The 19,297-nt window shown below is 44.5% G+C and overlaps 2 protein-coding genes and 1 long non-coding RNA gene across 4 annotated transcripts in view; 1 reads left to right on the top strand and 2 right to left on the bottom strand.

Annotated features, from left to right (window-relative positions):
• The window catches only part of LOC144989040 (NLR family CARD domain-containing protein 3-like), a 228,514-nt gene that overhangs the window by 99,726 nt on the left and 109,491 nt on the right, over positions 1 to 19,297 (top strand). The window lies entirely within an intron of this gene.
• The window catches only part of LOC144989115 (uncharacterized), a 79,330-nt gene that overhangs the window by 30,775 nt on the left and 29,258 nt on the right, over positions 1 to 19,297 (bottom strand). The gene's annotated exons all lie outside the window — the stretch shown is intronic.
• LOC144989473 (uncharacterized) lies at positions 832 to 18,573 on the bottom strand. Its single transcript, XR_013653693.1, has 2 exons — positions 17,837 to 18,573; positions 832 to 4,043 (listed from the first exon to the last, which is right to left on the bottom strand). It is a non-coding gene; the product is annotated as an uncharacterized LOC144989473 (long non-coding RNA).

Below are 19,297 nucleotides of genomic sequence, written 5' to 3' on the forward strand. Positions count from 1 at the left end.
GGGGGTTGGTTTGGGGACCATAGGGTTTCCTTTCTGCTCTTTGCAGATGATGTTGTCCTGTTGGCGTCATCGAGCCTGGACCTCCAGCGTGCATTGGGTTGGTTTGCTACAGAGTGTGAAGCAGCTAGGATGAGGGTCAGCACCGCTTAATCTGAGGCCAGTGTTCTTGACCGGAGAAAGGTAGTTTGCCATTTCTCTGTGGGTGGAGTTTAAATATCTTGGGGTCTTGTTCAGGAGTGAGGAAAGGCCGGAGCATGAGATTGACAGGCGGATCAGAGCAGCGTCCGAAGTTTTGCAGTCGCTTTAACGGCCCGTTGAGAGCTGAGCCAAAAAGCAAAGCTCTCCATTTACCTGTCGGTCTTTGTTCCAACACTCACCTATGGTCATGAGCTATGGGTCATGACTGAAAAAACAAGGTCCGAAATACAAGTGGCTGAAATGAACTTCCTCCACAGGGTGGATAGACGCTCCCTTAGAGAAAGGGTGAGAAGCTCTGTCACCCGCGGAAGGCTTGGAGTGGAATCGCTTCTCCTCCACATCACGTGGCTCAGGCATCTAGTCTGAATGCCTCCTGGACACCTCCTTGGGGAGGTGTTCCAGGCATGTCCAACTGAACGGAGGCCCTGGGACAGGCCCAGGACACGCAAGATACTACGAGACTACGAATCTGGAGGAAGTGCAAGGGAAGTCTGGGCATCTCTGCTGATCTCGCAACCCGGTTCTGGTAACATCACATGCTCTGCTCTTTGGAACAGAGTCCGGCTTTGGAACCAGCAGAGAAACAACAAACAGCAGAAACCCACACTGTGGGAAAGACTCCACACTTCTGACTGATGTTCATGTCCACTTTATTATTCACAGTAAAGACTGGAACAGAACACTGAGAACCAAAAAGAACAGAGGAACAGTTCTAATGTCTACTAGAAAACACGAATCACATGAAACACACAAACACCAGTCTGGTTCTTTATCTGCCTGAAAACTTCCTTCTGACATTTTTTAGGAAAATCTTTTCCTCACTTAACTTGGTTTAACAAAATATAAAATGCGGTTACTACTTTTTAAGTAAAATAATAATTAAATGTTCACTGATCACATAAAAAGTGTCAGAATTAAAGACATCTACAAAATCTTTCTAGTGTTGTCATGGTAACACATGAACAACATACTCATCATCTCAGCTTAAACTACAACCACATTGAATCCTTTCAAGATTTAACTCTAATAATACAAAACAACACATTTCTATTAACGGATACATCTGAAAGAATTCCTTGTGTAGAATTTTTTTTTACCTTTTTTGTCAATGAAAGCAGCAAAGCTCTTATTGTCAAGTATCTTTACACAGATTTAAACATACTGGTTCTTTTATTTTATTGGTTTGATAATTGTTGCTTAAAGAATATAAAATACAAAAACTGTTGTAAAAAATTTAGAGTATCAGATTAATCTCATGAAAAAATGATGTTTTCAGCTCATGTCAGTCTGTTCTGTTCTGAGTGACAGTTATAGTGTTTTATGAATGTGTTTTAAATCTTCTGTTAATGGGCTGATTATTTTGAACGTGTTTTTGGAGACCTCTAGCGGTCGCGCCCGGTACTGTTGTTCAACACATTTATTTGAATAATCTTTATTGAAAAGTGCACATGTAGAAACAGAAAGGATTCGCTAGCATGCACGCACTGTTTGTCAGTGGAAAGAATTTGTTGCATACGTCTCAATTAAGAGGTTGCATTGCCGGTATGTGGAGAAAATTTAATATTGAGACTTTTGAATTTCGATATAAGAAACATGTTTATCAGTCTATTATTTTTGGAGTTTGTAAAGTTGTGATGCAATGCTATGCATATATACATGTTAATTGTACTGATCATTTGCTTTCTGTTTTACCCTTTAAGTATCATTAAACCTGATGACAACGTTCAACGGTCTCCAGAGTCGTGGTATGATACGAGTGTTCAAAAGCTCCTGCATGGGACATGCATGAAGCAGCACACAGTCTTTAGAAAACGGTTCATTGTTATGTGTTCAACACTAACTTGTGTCTCCTTCTTATTGAATGACTGCATCAATGTGTTATGTAGGCCAACAGTCTGTGGTTCTGTGTTCATGTAATGAAAGCTCGGGCTGCTTTGGAGTATATGAGCACATAAGGGTTTGATCCCAAGAGTTTTAAATATTAAAAACAAAAAATTAACTAAAATATAAAAATAAGTGAAAATCTTCAAATTTTCTGAAATACAGAAACCAAAGTGATCGGTTGTGCTGCAGAGGTAAAGGGGTCCATCTCTGATCAGACTATCACAGGTACAATTACCATTTTGCCCGTCCATGTGTCATTGAACAAAACTGAACCCCACATTGATCCTGGTGGTTATAGGTTGGTGCCAGTGTGAGACAGTACAGCTGCCATCAGTGTGTAAATGGGTGTGAGGGAGTGAATGGGACTGAATATTAAGTACTTTTGGCTTTTAAAGAAGGTACATAAGCGGTATATCCCATACGTATATGGCAACATAAAACCAAGGCTTAAAATATTTCAATCTAAAAATCATCATTTTTAATAAAATGCTAGTTTCTTTCTTTATTGAAGAAAATGTGTACTTTTTTCAAATCTTTCCCTCTTCTCATGTAAACCTTGTGTTTTTTACTGCACAAGTTCTCTGCTCTAAGTTTTCCTGAGTTTAAAGTTTATTAATAAATCCTTTGTTAAAAAGTTTTTAAATGTTTTTCTCTTACGTGAGTTCTCATGTGTTTTTTGAGACTTGATGAATCACTAAAACATTTATGGCATTTTATACAAGAAAAAGGCTTTTCTCCTGTATGAATTCTCATGTGTGTTTTAAGATTAGATACATTACTAAAACTTTTTTTACATTCTTTACAAGAATAAGGCTTTTCTCCTGTGTGAGTTCTCATGTGTTTTTGGAGATGAGGTAATTGACTAAAACTTTTATCACATTCTTTGCAAGAAAAAGGCTTCTCTCCTGTGTGAGTTCTCATGTGTCTCTTAAGATGAGATGTACGATTAAAACTTTTGTCACATTCTTTACAAGAAAAGGGCTTTTCTCCTGTATGAGTTCTCATGTGTTTTTGGAGCTCAGAAAATTGACTAAAAGGTTTAGCACATTCTTGACAAGAAAAAGGCCATTCTCCTGTGTGAGTTCTCATGTGATTTTTGAGACTAGATGATTCACTAAAACCTTTTCGACATTCTTTACAAGTAAAAGGCTTCTCTCCTGTATGAGTTCTCATGTGGCTCTTGAGATGAGATACACGACTAAAACTTTTTTTACATTCGTTACAAGAAAAAGGCTTCTCTCCTGTGTGAGTTCTCATGTGTGTTTTCAGATTACATCTTTGACTAAAACTAACGTCACATTCTTTACATGAAAATCGCTTCTCTCCTCTATGAGTTCTCATGTGTCTTCGGAGATGAGATGAATCACTAAAACCTTTATTACATTCTTTACAAGAAAAAGGCTTTTCTCCTGATCGAGTTCCTACTTTAAATGGTTTGTTAGCGATTCTTGAGTTTTCGCCAGACTTGAAGGAGAAAAGTCTTTTCTGTTTTGAAGATTCTTTGTGTTTCTTAACCAAATCATCCTTTCTACTACCATCAGAGTCACACTCACTGTGAGAGCTGTCCACACTTTGGACATGACTTCTGTCTCTTCCCTTTATCTGATCTCTGTTCTGTGAGTCTGTCTCTTCATCTGTAGTTGATGTTGATTCTTCATGTTGGTTTCCTTCCTTATCCTGACTATCAGTTACATTAAAGCTCTGCTGATTGTTTAGATCTGCTTCACTGTTCTCATCTTCCTCATAAGTAGGAATCTCCATCAAGGTATCAGTCTCCTGCTTCAGATCAAGGTGATCTTCATCCTGATTGATGCAGAGTTCCCCTGGTTCCTCTTTAATCTGTGATGGTTCTGGTACCTCCGGTTCCTCTTTATAATGCGGAGGGTCCGGTTTCTCCGGTTCAACTCTGAAGTTCCTTTGTCGGTTGCAGAGATCTTCAGTCCCCCAATCCTGGGGGAGGACTGCAGAAAAACAAACAGAGACACTTTTTATGTTTTGAGGATGTTGTGTGTTGTTAATAAACACTATTAACTGCTTATCAATTACACCAATTGTCTGTGAAGACTCTCATTCATACAGTTTGTTTCCATCACAGTAGTAGGTTTAAAAAATGCCATCTGGACATTTTCATTTTTAAAATTGAATACATTTCACCTTTGATCCAAATTGTCAATTGTGGATAAGCTGGTGAAAAAGCAGGTTTATAAGTGCTCTTGGGGGAGGAGTCAAACTTGAAACTGGAAAAACTTGACCTAAACTAAATGACATTAACAGCTGAAAGAGATGGCCAGGTTGGGGAGTGTAGCCCCTGTCTCTCCAACTCTAGCTGAGAACAAAGGACTTCTAAAGACCTGGAAAAGAAACTGGTTCGGTTTGTTTGTCTGGGACTGATTTAAACCTGAGACCACCTCTTATTAAGAGAAGGTTTATCTTTCTTGACAAAGACGTCTTCTTTCACTCACCGTGTCTCAATCCAAATGGTATTTTCCAATATAGACTAGATTTTCTCATTTTAAAACTATTACCCCCCCCCCCAACTTCCTGTCCAGCAGCTGACCAAACAGATGAGAGCTGAAGACCTCTTGTGTTGGACATATTTTTCTGTTACAACATGTGGTTATGAATCTTCTGACAAACAAGGAGTATATTTGAATGAACCACTTTATTAATTTAGGCTAGACTTTAGTTAGATTGATTATATTTTTAATAACCACATACTTATGCATACAAATACACACACAAAGCATTTCAGTCATGCACACTATTTCTGCAAATGTGATCTTACACCTGAGCTCGAGTGGGTGTTTCTGTTCTTTTTCTGCCTAATTCTGTTCTGTTGATGATGGAGTGTAAAAAATAAAGGAGAGAGAGCCCCACCGAAGCTCCAACTGGTGCTTGGTTCGAGGATATTTTAGAATGTCCGTCATTATTTCTTTGCAGCAGTGTAAACGCTACTTGGCGTCTATCTTCTTCGCTGGTATGTGTGCTCAGAAAGGCAGTTTTGTGTTTGAGCGCCCCCAAATTGTGTTTAACTGTAACTTCAGAAGCTCCAGACACGTGTGCAAAAACGCCATTCTCATTGGTCGTATAGTTTTCGATGCGATGCGTCAAACCAAAAAAACGAACCCGAGGCGTTTTTTAAAAAGTGACGCTTTGACGCGTGGCGTTTTTTCGCGTCCGTGTGCACACTCACATTGGTGCCCTTTGTTTAGTCACGAGCCGTTAAACGTCGGCGAAAATCGCGTGCGAAATTCGTCCCGGTGTGAACAGGCCTTTAACCTAGTTTTTTTCAACTGGTGTGTCGCAGTACATAGTCAGGTGTGCCGTGGGAAATTACCCAAATCTGAAAACATTTTCCATCTCCAAGATATCAGTTCTGTGTTCATCCAAACGGGTCCTGATAAAACACTGAGTACCGTAATTTCCGGACTATAAGCCGCTACTTTTTTCCTGCGCTTTTCCCTCAGCCCTTTTTCTAAGGGCTGAGCAGAATTTTGCATTGAATAGCTCACAGCCGCCGTGTGAGCTTTTCGGATAGGAAGGGGAGACAAGGAGCCCGCTAGACGAGCGCGGAGCGCAGAGGCGTCCGCGGAGCAACAAGTGTTTGTTGTGAAAGAAAACTTCTGACGAACGCGCCGCGCTGAGGCGCGCATATCGCGCCGAGGCGCGGGCTTTTCAGTCGCCGCTGCTTTATTTTACTGCTGTGTTTCTTTAACCAGCCCTGTTAGTTCCATAATGCTGCCGCGACACAAGTGGAAGGAGACCTGTTCCTTTTCACCCCTCCATGCACTGCTGCTACTTGCTCATTCTTAAACACGTACAACAGTGTGGCGAGCCGGGCGTTGGCCCCGCTTTTAGCCCCTAAGACTCATGGGAAATGTCGGGTACCGGGGGCCAGGGCGGTTAGGTTCACCTTCACTTCCGGGTTGAGGCTTTTATTTGTTAGGTTCCGGTTCGGTGTTCTGTTGTGTTTCTGTGGACTTGACGTCTTCATCGCCAGCACCTGTTTACTCACCTGTTGTCAATCACTGTTGTGTGTATATATACCTTGTGTTCCTCCTCACTTATCACTGGATCGTTCTCTTATGATTATCACTAGTTTTCGAGTCTCAGTGCCTTCCTTAGGATTAAAATCCTTGTGTTCTCAACTTCTGTCGTCCTGCATCTTGTGTCCACGCCTTCGTTACTTGACATTACGATCCAGTCAACATGGACGCAGCAGACGCAGAAGCTTCTCGAGCAAACGCCAGCAGCCAGGAGTGGGTCATTCGCCACCAGGAGGAACAGCTGAACTGCCTCCGCCGAGGTATGCTGGAGATGGCCGATCGGCAGGAGAAACAGCTGACTGCGATCTGCGATCGCATCGACACCCTGGCAAGACAGGTTCAGCAGCCGCTGACACCTCAGCCGCTCCATCCCTCCTCTGCCGCATCCACACCGATGGTTCCGGTCCAGACGCCTTCCGCCCCAGCGGTTCAGCTGGCCCGACCGGAGAGGTTTTCTGGTGACTCTGGGGACTGCCGGGCGTTTGTCACACAGTGTGAACTCCATTTCGAGCTGCATGCTGCCAGTTTTCCCACGGATCGTGCCAAGGTGGCGTTTATTATTTCTCACCTCACCGGCAGAGCCGGAGCGTGGGCCACCGCGGAGTGGCAACGTGGGGGAGCAACCTGCGCTTCTCTTTCTTTTTTTCTCGATGCCTTCACCCAAGTTTTTCAGCACACGAAACCCGGTCGAGAGGCAGCCCGGGCGCTGATGCGGTTGACGCAGGGAAATCGTCGGGTGACGGACTACGCTATTGAGTTCCGGACTCTCGCTGCTGAGAGCGGATGGAATCCCGCCGCGCTCGTAGACGCTTTCCTGGAGGGACTGTCCGAGGTGCTGAAAGACAACCTAGCTCCATTGGAGTTGCCGTCGTCTCTGGAGTCTCTCATCGCGCTAGTCATCAGGATCGACAATCGACTGCAGGATCGCCGACGGGGGCGCCAGTCGAACGCTTCCTTTTCCCGGGGACGCACTGACGACTACGACCCGCCCTCCTCTCATCCTTCTTCGGTTGCTTCCACAGACTCTCCTGTAGCTCCGTTGGAGGAACCCATGCAGCTGGGTCGTGGCCGTTTATCCCCCTCTGAGCGCAGACGACGGATAGCGGCGGGTGAGTGTCTTTACTGTGGTCAGCGGGGACATTTCTGTAAGCACTGCCCAAATGTCTCCGTTCGTCATTAAGAGTGGGCACACTGACGAACGGAGGGCATGCGCCCACCTGTTCAAAATCCACCTCCTGTTTTCTGGAGGGTCATGTCATGTCTAGGGGTGGGGGGTTTCCTGTTCAGGCCTTATTGGACTCAGGGGCTGAACAGAACCTCATGGATGCCGAGCTAGCCAAACGGGTCGGACTAAGGACCGAGTTACTTCCCCGTTCTTGGCAGGTTATTTCCCTTAATGGAAAGGCTGTCGCCACTATTGACCAGATTACTGAGCCAGTCCACCTCATACTGTCTGGGAACCATCACGAACATACTCGTTTTTTTCTGTTTAACTCACCACTTAATCCGGTGGTTCTGGGGTTTCCTTGGCTCCTGGCCCATAATCCAGTCATTGACTGGCCTAACAACCGTATAAACAGTTGGAGTAATCACTGTCACGAGGTCTGTTTACGCTCAGCTCGGCATCCAGGGGCTGATTCCGCTGACCCAGTAGGACAGCCGTCCTCACCCGACCTCTCCAAGGTGCCCTCTGAATACCACGATCTGGGGGAAGTGTTTTCGAAATCCCGGGCTCTCTCATTACCTCCTCACAGGCCTTATGACTGCTCAATAGAGCTGCAGCCCGGTGCTACTCTCCCCAGGACTCATCTTTACAGTCTGTCTAAGCCTGAGAGGGAGGCCATGGAGCAGTATGTGACTGACTCTCTTCAGGCGGGCCTTATCAGACCCTCTTCGTCCCCTGTGGGAGCTGGGTTTTTCTTTGTAGGGAAGAAGGACGGTTCTTTACGGCCATGCATTGATTTTCGTGGGTTAAACGCCATCACTATTAAGAACCGTTATCCTCTTCCACTCATGAACACTGCATTTGAGTCTTTACAGGAGGCCCGGATCTTCACTAAATTGGACTTAAGGAATGCGTACCACTTGGTGCGTATGAGGGAGGGTGACGAGTGGAAGACCGCCTTCAACACACATCTTGGACACTATGAGTATTTGGTGATGCCTTTTGGTTTGTCCAACGCTCCAGCTGTTTTTCAGGGCATGATTAATGATGTGCTACGAGATTACATCCATCATTTCGTGTTTGTGTACCTGGATGATATTCTCATCTTCTCCAGGACCCCCAGCGAACATAGGCGGCATGTTCGTCTGGTTCTCCAACGGCTCCTGGAGAATAAACTGTTTGTGAAGGCCGAGAAATGTGATTTCCACTCCTCTAGTGTATCGTTTTTGGGTTTTGTGGTCACTGGAGGGGAGGTGCGACCGGATCCGGCTAAGGTCAGTGCGGTGGTGGATTGGCCCACCCCGGCCACTCGCAAACAGCTCCAACGGTTTTTGGGGTTTGCCAACTATCTACGCCGTTTCATCCGAAATTACAGCTCAGTCGCAGCCCCCCTTACGGGTCTGACCTCCACCTCCTCGCCTTTTATTTGGACGGAGGCCGCTGAGGGCGCTTTTCGGAACCTCAAACGCCTTTTCACCACGGCGCCGGTCCTTGTCCAACCCGATCCCTCCGCTCAGTTCGTTGTGGAGGTTGATGCTTCAGACACTGGGGTTGGAGCTGTGTTGTCCCAGCGTAAGGGTGCGGACAGCAAGCTTCATCCTTGCGCGTTCTTCTCCCGCCGGCTTAATCCGGCGGAGACTAACTATGATGTGGGTGACAAGGAGCTTCTGGCCATCAAGTTGGCGTTGGAGGAGTGGAGGCACTGGTTGGAGGGGGCGGGTCAGCCTTTTGTGGTCTGGACTGATCATAAGAACTTGTCCTATATCCGGACCGCAAAACGGCTTAACTCTAGACAGGCACGGTGGTCACTGTTTTTTGCTCGTTTTGATTTTGTGGTGTCTTACCGCCCTGGCTCCAAGAACGTCAAGCCGGACGCTCTTTCTCGGCAACAGGAACCGGTGGTGGAGAGTCAGCAACCTAAGACTGTGATACCTGCCTCCTGTGTTCTGGGTGCCCTCTCCTGGCAGCTGGAGAGGGATATCAAAGCTGCCCAGACCCGGGAACCTGACCCTGGTAGTGGGCCACCTAACAGACTCTATGTACCCAGGGCCGTAAGGAGTCAGGCCCTTCAATGGGCTCACGCTACTCGCCTCACTTGTCACCCCGGTATACACAGAACTGTCTCCTTCCTGCGTCGCTGTTTCTGGTGGTCCAGCTTGGCAAAGGACGCCAGGGAGTTTGTGTTGGCCTGCACGATCTGCGCCCAGAACAAGGTCAGCAATCGACCACCAGCAGGTCTGTTACACCCCTTACCTGTCCCGAGCCGTCCGTGGTCCCACATCGCCCTGGACTTTGTGACCGGTCTGCCATCCTCCTCGGGGAAGACTGCAATCATGACGATCGTGGACCGGTTTTCCAAGGCAGCCCACTTCGTGCCCCTGAGGAAGTTGCCTTCGGCCGTTGAGACCGCCAGACTCGTCATTGAACATGTGTTCCGGCTGCACGGCATTCCGGTGGATATCGTCTCTGACCGGGGTCCTCAGTTCATTTCACAATTATGGAAGACTTTCTGTGCAGCCTTTGGTCCCACGGTCAGTCTCTCTTCGGGGTTCCATCCACAGTCCAACGGGCAGGCCGAGAGGACCAATCAGGACCTTGAGGTGGCTCTCCGATGCGTCTGTTCCCGTAACCAGACCTCTTGGAGCACCCTGCTGCCGTGGGTTGAGTACGCCCACAACTCTATGACATCATCTGCTTCAGGTATGTCCCCCTTTGAGAGTTCCCTGGGCTACCAACCTCCATTGTTTCCGGAGCAGGAGAAGGAGGCGACGGTTCCGTCGGTTCAACACCTCTACCGCCGCTGCAGGCGCATCTGGAGGGAGGCACGCGCTGCTCTCCTTCGCTCATCCGCAGCTAACAAGAGACTGGCCGACCGGCATAGGTTACCTGCACCTACCTACACGCCAGGTCAGTTGGTTCTCCTATCTACAGCTAACATCAAGCTGCGGACGGAGTCGAGGAAGCTGTCTCCCAAGTACATCGGGCCTTTCAAGGTGGAGAGGGTCATCAACCCTGTGGCGGTCCGACTGCGCCTTCCTCGTACTATGCGTGTTCATCCAGTCTTTCACGTCTCTCAGCTCAAACCACACGTTACGAGTCCTCTCCAGCCTTCTCCCTCCCAGCCGCCACCGCCTCGTCTCATCGACGGTCAGCCTGCATGGACCATCAGACGCATCATGGACGTCAGACGGCGGGGTCGGGGTCTGCAGTACCTGGTGGACTGGAAGGGGTACGGTCCCGAGGAGAGGTCCTGGGAGCCGACTTCAAGGATGCTGGACAAGGACATGCTCCGGGAGTTCCACCGTCGCCATCCTGACAAACCCGGGGGTGCGCCCAGAGGCGCCCCTTGAGGGAGGGGTACTGTCGGGTACCGGGGGCCAGGGCGGTTAGGTTCACCTTCACTTCCGGGTTGAGGCTTTTATTTGTTAGGTTCCGGTTCGGTGTTCTGTTGTGTTTCTGTGGACTTGACGTCTTCATCGCCAGCACCTGTTTACTCACCTGTTGTCAATCACTGTTGTGTGTATATATACCTTGTGTTCCTCCTCACTTATCACTGGATCGTTCTCTTATGATTATCACTAGTTTTCGAGTCTCAGTGCCTTCCTTAGGATTAAAATCCTTGTGTTCTCAACTTCTGTCGTCCTGCATCTTGTGTCCACGCCTTCGTTACTTGACAGGAAATGGGGAATCGCGGATGTAAATTTCCTCATCATAACTGAGGGATGTAATGTTGATTATATGGTTACTGTTTGTAATTTTATGTATGATACCTAGATTGTCAATAAGTAAAAAAAAAAAATAAATAAATAAAATAAAATAAAAAAAACATAACTGAGGAACTTGTGAACAAAATAGAGGTCCATGCTGTTTCAGATGTGGGTGTACTTGGATACATGAGCTTGAGTCAAGGCTGTACCCGCCCTCAGTGTGGTAATGAGCCACGCTCTCTCTGGGAGTCAGGACGTGCAGCGACTTGTATTCTGATGCGGCTTGTGTATGTACAAAAATAATTAAGCACATGAAAATAGGTGGGTGCAGCCTATAATCGGGTGCGCTTTATAACCCGGAATTTACGGTAGTTAGGAATAAGAAAACTCATAAAATACTTTTTTACTTTTTTTTTTTAATACTTTTTTTTTTTTGTGGCTCTAATGCATTCAATAAAAACCGAAATCCCTCGTTCTCCACCTCGCTGCAGGGGGGCGGAGCCCGTTTTCCGTTTGTGTCCCTGCTCTCGCAGAAGACAATGGTAGCTCCGTTTGGAAAAATCTGCGCCGGGCTGCGTCGACTTCAGGCCAGCAACAGCCACGTCTTTGTCACCCAACTCCGGGTGATGCAGCTTTAATGCTGGCGGCGCGTCTTCTAAGTTGCTGCTCTAGCTATTCTCCTTGTTTTCCCCCTTGACCATCTTTGTTTGAATGTGTATTCTTCTTCGTCCGCCCACAACACCCAATCTCTCGAGTGCTCCCTATCTACCCTCAGAAGAATTGTCTTGCCAAATAATGCTTGATATGATGTTTTAGGGGGTCTTTAAACGTAAATAAAAGGTCGATACTTGATGAAGACGTATCGAGAATCAATCACAGGACTAAATACTGCAATATATCACCATATTGATATTTTGGCACACCCCTAGAAATGAGTTTAGTTCTCCTTTAAGGTCTGTGTTTATTAACAGCCAAACATCCCATAGTTTGGTCCAAGTCATCTTTCTAACTGAAATACTTTTCTAACAACGTCTGGATTAAAGGATGAATTTGCTTTCAGACGTCAGTCACTTTTGAAAAGATAAGCTTAAATAGAAGTAATAAAAACATTTGAGAAACAGAATTAAGGTGAAGTGGCCAACAGAAACAATTGAACTAAATTAAAACAATTTCATCATTTAAAAAGACATATAACATTTTTGTTAAAATTTTCACATACTTCATCTTTGATTAAGACAAGAGAAAACTAATAAAACTTCAACATGTTCACTTTTTGTGTAGCTACAGAAAACATAAAAATATTAGTTTTTTGTGTAAATTTATCAAAGATATTGAGATCATATAATTGTTGAAAAATTACAGTTGCCTTTGCACCAACATTGAAAAATTGAATAATTATTTAGAAAGAATATATATATATATATATATATATATCAGGGCTCCAGAGTAACTTTTTTCACTAGGAGCACTGTGGCCCCTAACTGAAAATTTTAGGGGCACAACCAGAAACTTTAGGGGCGCATACCGTTAATCAACATTCTAACCAAATCTACTAATTTCCACTGTATTACTAATAAATACTTTAATAATAGATGCTGGTTCATCTCAAACACGTCTATCCTTGCATTCTCACCAAGTGTTTTAAGTGCGTCTCGGACTAAACCGTGTTGTTGCTCGCACGTGTTTAAAGTTCAAGCCCCGTTAGCTGTCACGCATGTAGGTGTGGGACAGTTATTCTCCTCAGCTGACCCGACTCCCGCGGGGGCGGTGTGCTGCCGTAACAGCCGTGCACAAACCGTTTGGTTGGGGGGAAGCGACGCCACGCGCTTAACCGTAACCCCCGTAACCTCCGGGTCTGTGTGACCCAGAGAAAAGTTCAGCACTGCCTGCATGCATTTACAAAATTACGAGCGAATAGATACTTTCTAAAGGAAAGTAAGGAACTCCTTCATGTGGTCCGGGGAGGGAGGGGGCTGTCAGGTCTCCTGCTTTCAAGCCCGGTCATTGTCACGCCCCCAATAGTCATTTACTCCACTGGGATTGGTTGGTTTGTCAGCTCCGCACACGACAATGTAAAGGTGTCATTCATACAAACTTGCAGGACGCATTAAAATTAAACTTTCATTTCAAGGTGGGGGCCACAAATAGCCCGCGGGCCGTGAGTTTGAGACCCCTGCTGTAGACTCTGGTACACCAGCCGCAGGTCGGAAGAATGAATCAATGGTTCGCTTGCTCATAGCTCAGATGCACGCACAGGTTGTGATGATATTTGTCTCCGTTTCCTTCCCACAGATGTTTACGCGCGCTCGATTATCTCTAGGCCCCTCCCCCTACACGCATTTTAGCCACTTACGCGAGTGTGTGCTCTCGTCTCATGAGTATGTGTGCGAGTTTGTGTGTGTGTTTGCGTGCGTGTGCGATAGCGTCTCATTGATTATTTCATTGATCATTGACGTGCCCCTTCCACGTTTAATGTATAAAAAATACGGAGGCTGGGGGAGGCAAATTTACTGGTTGCACATGTGTGACTGGATGTAAAATTCAGTCGCACACTCTCAAATTTTGGTCGTAAAATGCGACCAATTGGTCGTAGTCTGGAGCCCTGAATATATATATATATATATATATATATATATATATATATATATATATATATATATATATATATATGCATATATATATATGCATATATATATATGCACCCGCAATATGTATGTCCACTCCCGCCCGCACCCGCAAAACTCATAGAATTTTGTCCTGCACAGTAATAGAGATGCATTGATTTTGTATCGTCTCCCGTCCCGCAGAAAAAAACACGTATTTTTATTGATATTATTAAAGAGATTCATGTCCCTCCTCCAGTCTCATCTTTTCATGCTTTCCTCTTTTGTGTAATGTGCAACATAATCATTAAATATATTTTCACAAATCCTGTTCGGTAAAAAAAGTGTGCGTGTGTCCGCGACATTGTTTGTCCACGACAGACGGCCTGAAGCGCGATGAACCAGCTGGGATAGATGCAGGTCAAAGTCATTTGCAGGAAGAAAAACATTGTAATGGTTCAACAGAGCTGAAAATCTATGAATTAATTTTTTCCTGACGGAAAAATACTTTTTTTTTTTTTTTTAGCTTCAGCCTTTTCCCGTTTTTGCTGTTTTGCGCCTCAGTGGGGCATTGGCACGCAGATCTGAACACGATGAACCTCGTTTGAGGTTCTTTTCTGCTTCATCAACTGACATCATGTCCCTGTCAGGAAACCTCTGCTTCTTCCTTATCCCGCGCAGTGTTGCCAGATAGATTGACAGCTCTTTCATCCTTCTGTTGCGCTAGAGCGTTCCGACTAACGTGTTAACCTGCTATGACCGTATTTTGCGCTCTCTGTGTAGAACACACTGGGAGCGCGGGGAAAATAACTCTAAGCTGCAGAGGATGTGAACAGGTGAACAGGTAGAGAGGAAAAGCAGGTAAAGAGGCGGGGGAGGGGCTTTGGCTTCAAACTCTGTCAGAGAGATGGAAACACGGCGTCAGATTGAGACGCAGCTTTCACTGCGGGAGTTGAAGCAGAGACTTTCTCTGGGATGATTCTATGAACTCAAACATGGAAACATGATTATCAAGCAGAACTCTTTAAAATAATAAACCTGATCTCTCCACATTCTTCGTGTTCACCATGCATTGATGCACACATCGCTCCATGCAGCGATCAGACCAGAACTTTAGCTGATAGCTCCGCCCATACACGACCGCGGTATCAGGCTTTAAAGAACACAATTTCTAAGAGGCGGGGCGCTGCACACCCCCAACAACAGGTTAGATGACAGTGGCCATTGGGCGTCTCTACCTGGTGCCTTCACGGAGCTTCAGTACATAAGACTCCAACAGCCGCACAGCCTAACGTAGTCCACTATTATATATTCATGAGATATTCATGGCAAAACTGATACCGCAGAGTTTTTTTTTGCCGCCCGCTCCCGCCCGCAGTACAATTCAAACCGCCCAATCCCGCGAGATTTGCGTTGGGTCCCGCGGGACCCGGCGGGACCCAATCCCAATGCAGCCCTCTACTGCACATCAATACAGACTACAGAGTTTCTCCTTTTTTCATTTTTGGATGCTGGTGTGCCGCGAGATTTTTGTCTAGGATAAAGTGTGGCCTGGCTCAAAAAAGGTTGAAAAACACTGCCTTAACCAATTAGTTTCTATTGGGGAAATAAAATGCTGTTTATTACAACATTGCCCAATGTAGCTTCTGCCTTCCTGCCTTCTCCAGTACTTTGAAACGGTTCAGGAGCCTGAATGGTGCTTCAAAAATAAAGGGGGGGGGGGGGGGGGCAGTGATTCTTTCCAGAAACAGTAAAGTGTGATAATGAGGCAGCACGACAAAATGAAGGAAAGCTGCTTTAATGTGACAAAGATGCTTTTTTTTGACATCACAGTCTGCCCTGCACCGTGGTGCTGCCACGCTTTCTCACACGTGGAAGTAAACTGGTAACGCTGATCACCACGATGTCGGCCTTTTTTCAGAATGTTGCACACATCCCACTGATCCATCAGATCACTCAACTAGAATCTATTGCTTAGAGGTTCAGCAGAACTTTGGCCCGCTTTACCGATAGCATTTCAGCAAATGCTAAGTGCATTAGCCATAGGGTTGGGCGATGTCCCTTAAGTTGGCAGTTGACAATGTTTGCAGTAAACCATCCGGATAGACGATGAAATCGTCCGGGGTTGGGGTGGGGGGTAATTTTTGTTATTATAATTGTTATATAGTTATTATTTGTTATTTTACCTTTTTACTTCATTTTATTACCCACCTAATGACTCATCCGCAAGGATCCAGTATAAACTGAGGGAAGTGACTTTAACAAAACAAATAAGCAAAATAGAAAAGAAGTAGTCTGCTCCTGCACTTAACTAGTCAAGTGGACCGGTGGAGCGCGTTCTTACAGCTTTGTGTTTGAGGGATAGGGAAGACGCTTTGTTACTGGTGCGCTATGTGTGGGAGACTTAGGACTGCGATCCGTCTCCCAGCTCTAGGTGAACGAGCTACCGAACTCAGGAGAACCGGGTCTAAAAGTGTGTATCCGGGCAGAGCTCAGACCCTCAGCACACAAAGCAGCTTTGTTTGGGGCAGTGTGTGAGCTTAAAGCAGAAATGTCGCTCAGTCCTTAGAAACTGTTCAAACAATCACGTGGATTTGTGTTTCCAGTCGTGTCCCAACAAAATAAAGGCCAGGGCTCCAGACTGCGACCAAAATTTGAGAGTGTGCGACTGAATTTTACATCCAGGTGCACATGTGCTACCAGTAAATTTGCCTCCCCACCCTCCGTATTTTTTATATTTAGATATAAAAAATAGATATTTGTGTCTTCTTAAAAAAGGGTAGCAGCTGTTTTTTTTTCATTTTCATTTTGACATTCATTCAACCAGGAAGTTTATTTTTCTGTCACGTGTTTCTAACTTGTGGTCTGTACTGGAGTGTTTATGGAGCCACAACACCTGGGGGGTATTCCAGGAAGCATGTTTAAACTAGCCTGACTTTAAGCCTGAACTCTGGCTGAAATCCACCTGAACTTGTTTACTCTGGGTATGTCGGTTCCAGAAGACCGGATATGAGTTGGCGTAATTGCCCTCGACTTGGTAACCCTGGATTAATGCACGTGCACGTCAAGTACATAAAGACATTCTCAATGGATCGCCGATTTCTGGAGTCACCATGGAAACGCGTGGGAAAAAAGAAAGCGCGACACTTCAGTAAGGCGGAGTCTGAGCTTTTAATGACGGCGTATGAAGATTATACGTCAATCAAAAAAGTAATATGGCTGCATCATCAAAAGAAAGAGTTTCTGCTTGTAGTAAGAACAGACAAAGTAAACGCACAAGTTTTTGATCTTATTTCTATTTTTCTTGTGACGCATATATATATATATATATGACTTATCCAATTTTGCCAACTTAAATGAATTACTTCTATTGGTAACAAGTAATTGAGATAAATTTAATCAAACTAACTAAAACAGCAGCATCAAAAGTTACACCTACTTAATTGAATTAATTTGAATGAAAGTAAAATAATTGTCTGAAAACTATGTGTAATTTTTAAGGTGACCTAACAAAAAAATGATTTATCTTAACTGAAGCAAATAATGAAGTTAGATCAAAGTATAAAGTTTATCTTTAAACATCCATATGTGGTCTTATCACCCTCTCATGGTGGAAAAAGTATTATCTGAGCTTCTTCATCCACTAAATCATCTTCAAATGGACACGCCATGCTGCTTCACCTCTCTGTAAACAAACTAACCTTCAACTAAACCTGCTCCAGACCAGGTTATGTTCAGAGCATGAGTTGCCATAGCAACTTGACCTAACCTGAAACATACCTCCATTTCTGGAACCGAAAGCTGAGGTTATCAACTTCCTTAGCCTCAAACTTACCGTGGGAGCTAGCATAACCTGCTTTCTGGAATAACCACCTGCAATGCAGACTAGACAGAAACACACCATTCTAATGATGTATCTAGTATGTTTACATCTTCCCTTACTGAATAATAAAACAGCCTTTTAGCCTTGAGGACAGAGAGAGACGACAGACACAGAGACTAACAGGTCGTGTTTCTCCACTTCTCCCCTTTTGGAAAAGGTTTCATGCAGACTCTTGTGTGTCTTTTCGTTTCCCAGCTGCTCAAATCATAATTTAATCCAGCAATCGGTCCAGGTTCAGCGGTTTTTGAACAGGAGCTGGTCCAAGGTGGACAAATGCAGTGGAATGTTCCTTTAGTGCGCTCGCGAATCGGAATCCAAATTCGTTACATTTATAATGTTTAGTCACATACCAACTATGTTGAGTTGAAGCTGCGGGTTCCAGCTGCTATCCAGCAGTCTGCGCTGACGACAGAGCTCCTCCTCGTTCTGGACGATGGTTCCTTCAGCAGCAGAACGTTGTTCTCTGACAGAACCTTCCTGAGGTTCTGAAGACATGGTTCCTGCTCCGATCTTCAGCTCCAACTCCCACAAACACCGCCGTCCTCTTCACTGCAGCTCCGATCGATCATCTGCTAGTCTCACAATCACAGCAATCCACGTTGTCTTTCCGTTCAACACTTCTTCACTCATTTACGACACTTTGGAAAATGCTGAGAGTTCCCACACGAACCACGAATCGTCCTTTCTGTCCAAAAACCTCACAAAAGTCCCAACTAAAAACCACCGACCTCTCAACACAAGCTAACGCTGCTAGCCTGCTAACAAGCTAACGCTGCTAGCGCCTCGTGCTGTTTACTTCCGGGTCACGTGGAGAAACTTTATTGAAAAATAAACGTAGAAACTGCTTAACTAAACTTCAATATAGTTTTAAAAAGGGCTTCCAATATTTGTAAACAGTTTTAATTCAGGAGATAATAAAGAAAAGAAAATCAAAATAGAAAAAAAAAATCTATCGAGGAAGCTTTTTGAGAGCTGTTGTGACGTCATCACACTGTGTCTCATGCCAATGTTAAGATCAATGAGTTATATCACTAGAGGATTCGAACTTAGAACCTCAGGATGATAAACCCACCACCTTAGCCAGTGAGCTAACACGGTTTGGAATTCCTGAAAATTGTTGTTCTTTTTGTCATGTGGAGATTGAAACAACTGAGCATCTTTTCTTTGAATGTTTTTATTCTGATGTCTTTTGGAATAGTTTAAATTATTGGCTTTTCCCCAAGATTCCACTTTTAGCAGACTTTTCTATTAAGGATATCATTTTTGGGTTTATTTTAGAAAACAAGAACACAGAACTTCTTCTGAATGTTGTAATTATTTTGGGTAAATTCTATATACATAAATGCCGTTTCCTTAAAATCAAACCTTTTTTTTCTACATTTCATAAAGAACTCTGCTCTTTTTTTTCATCTGTAAACTTCATGGAAAACAAACTTGCTATGGAACTTCAAAGTATCATATGTAAATTACAGCTTCTTGATAGCCCCCTAAGTTAAGATTAATTACAATGTCTATGTAACCCCCCCCCCTTTTTTTTTTTTTTTTTTAAATTTTTTTTTTATTTTAATGTCTTGTATTTATTTTATTTTATTTTTCTGTATTATTGGTAAAAAAAAATTATATTGTCTTTATTCTGGAAAAAAAAAATATCAACAGTATTCGAATTTCAGAGAAGCAAAAGCAATCAGAACATTGTCTGTATGTGATAGATTCAGTATTTTTTCATAGAGTTTAACCCCCTGGCTTATTTCTATTTCTACTCGTGTTCCTCTGTATGTTACAGATGTTTATTTGATATATGCTGTTGTGTT

This window comes from Oryzias latipes, chromosome 2 (assembly GCF_053564925.1).
Source record: "Oryzias latipes strain Hd-rR chromosome 2, Olatipes_Hd-rR_3.1".
NCBI classification, from domain to species: domain Eukaryota; kingdom Metazoa; phylum Chordata; class Actinopteri; order Beloniformes; family Adrianichthyidae; genus Oryzias; species Oryzias latipes.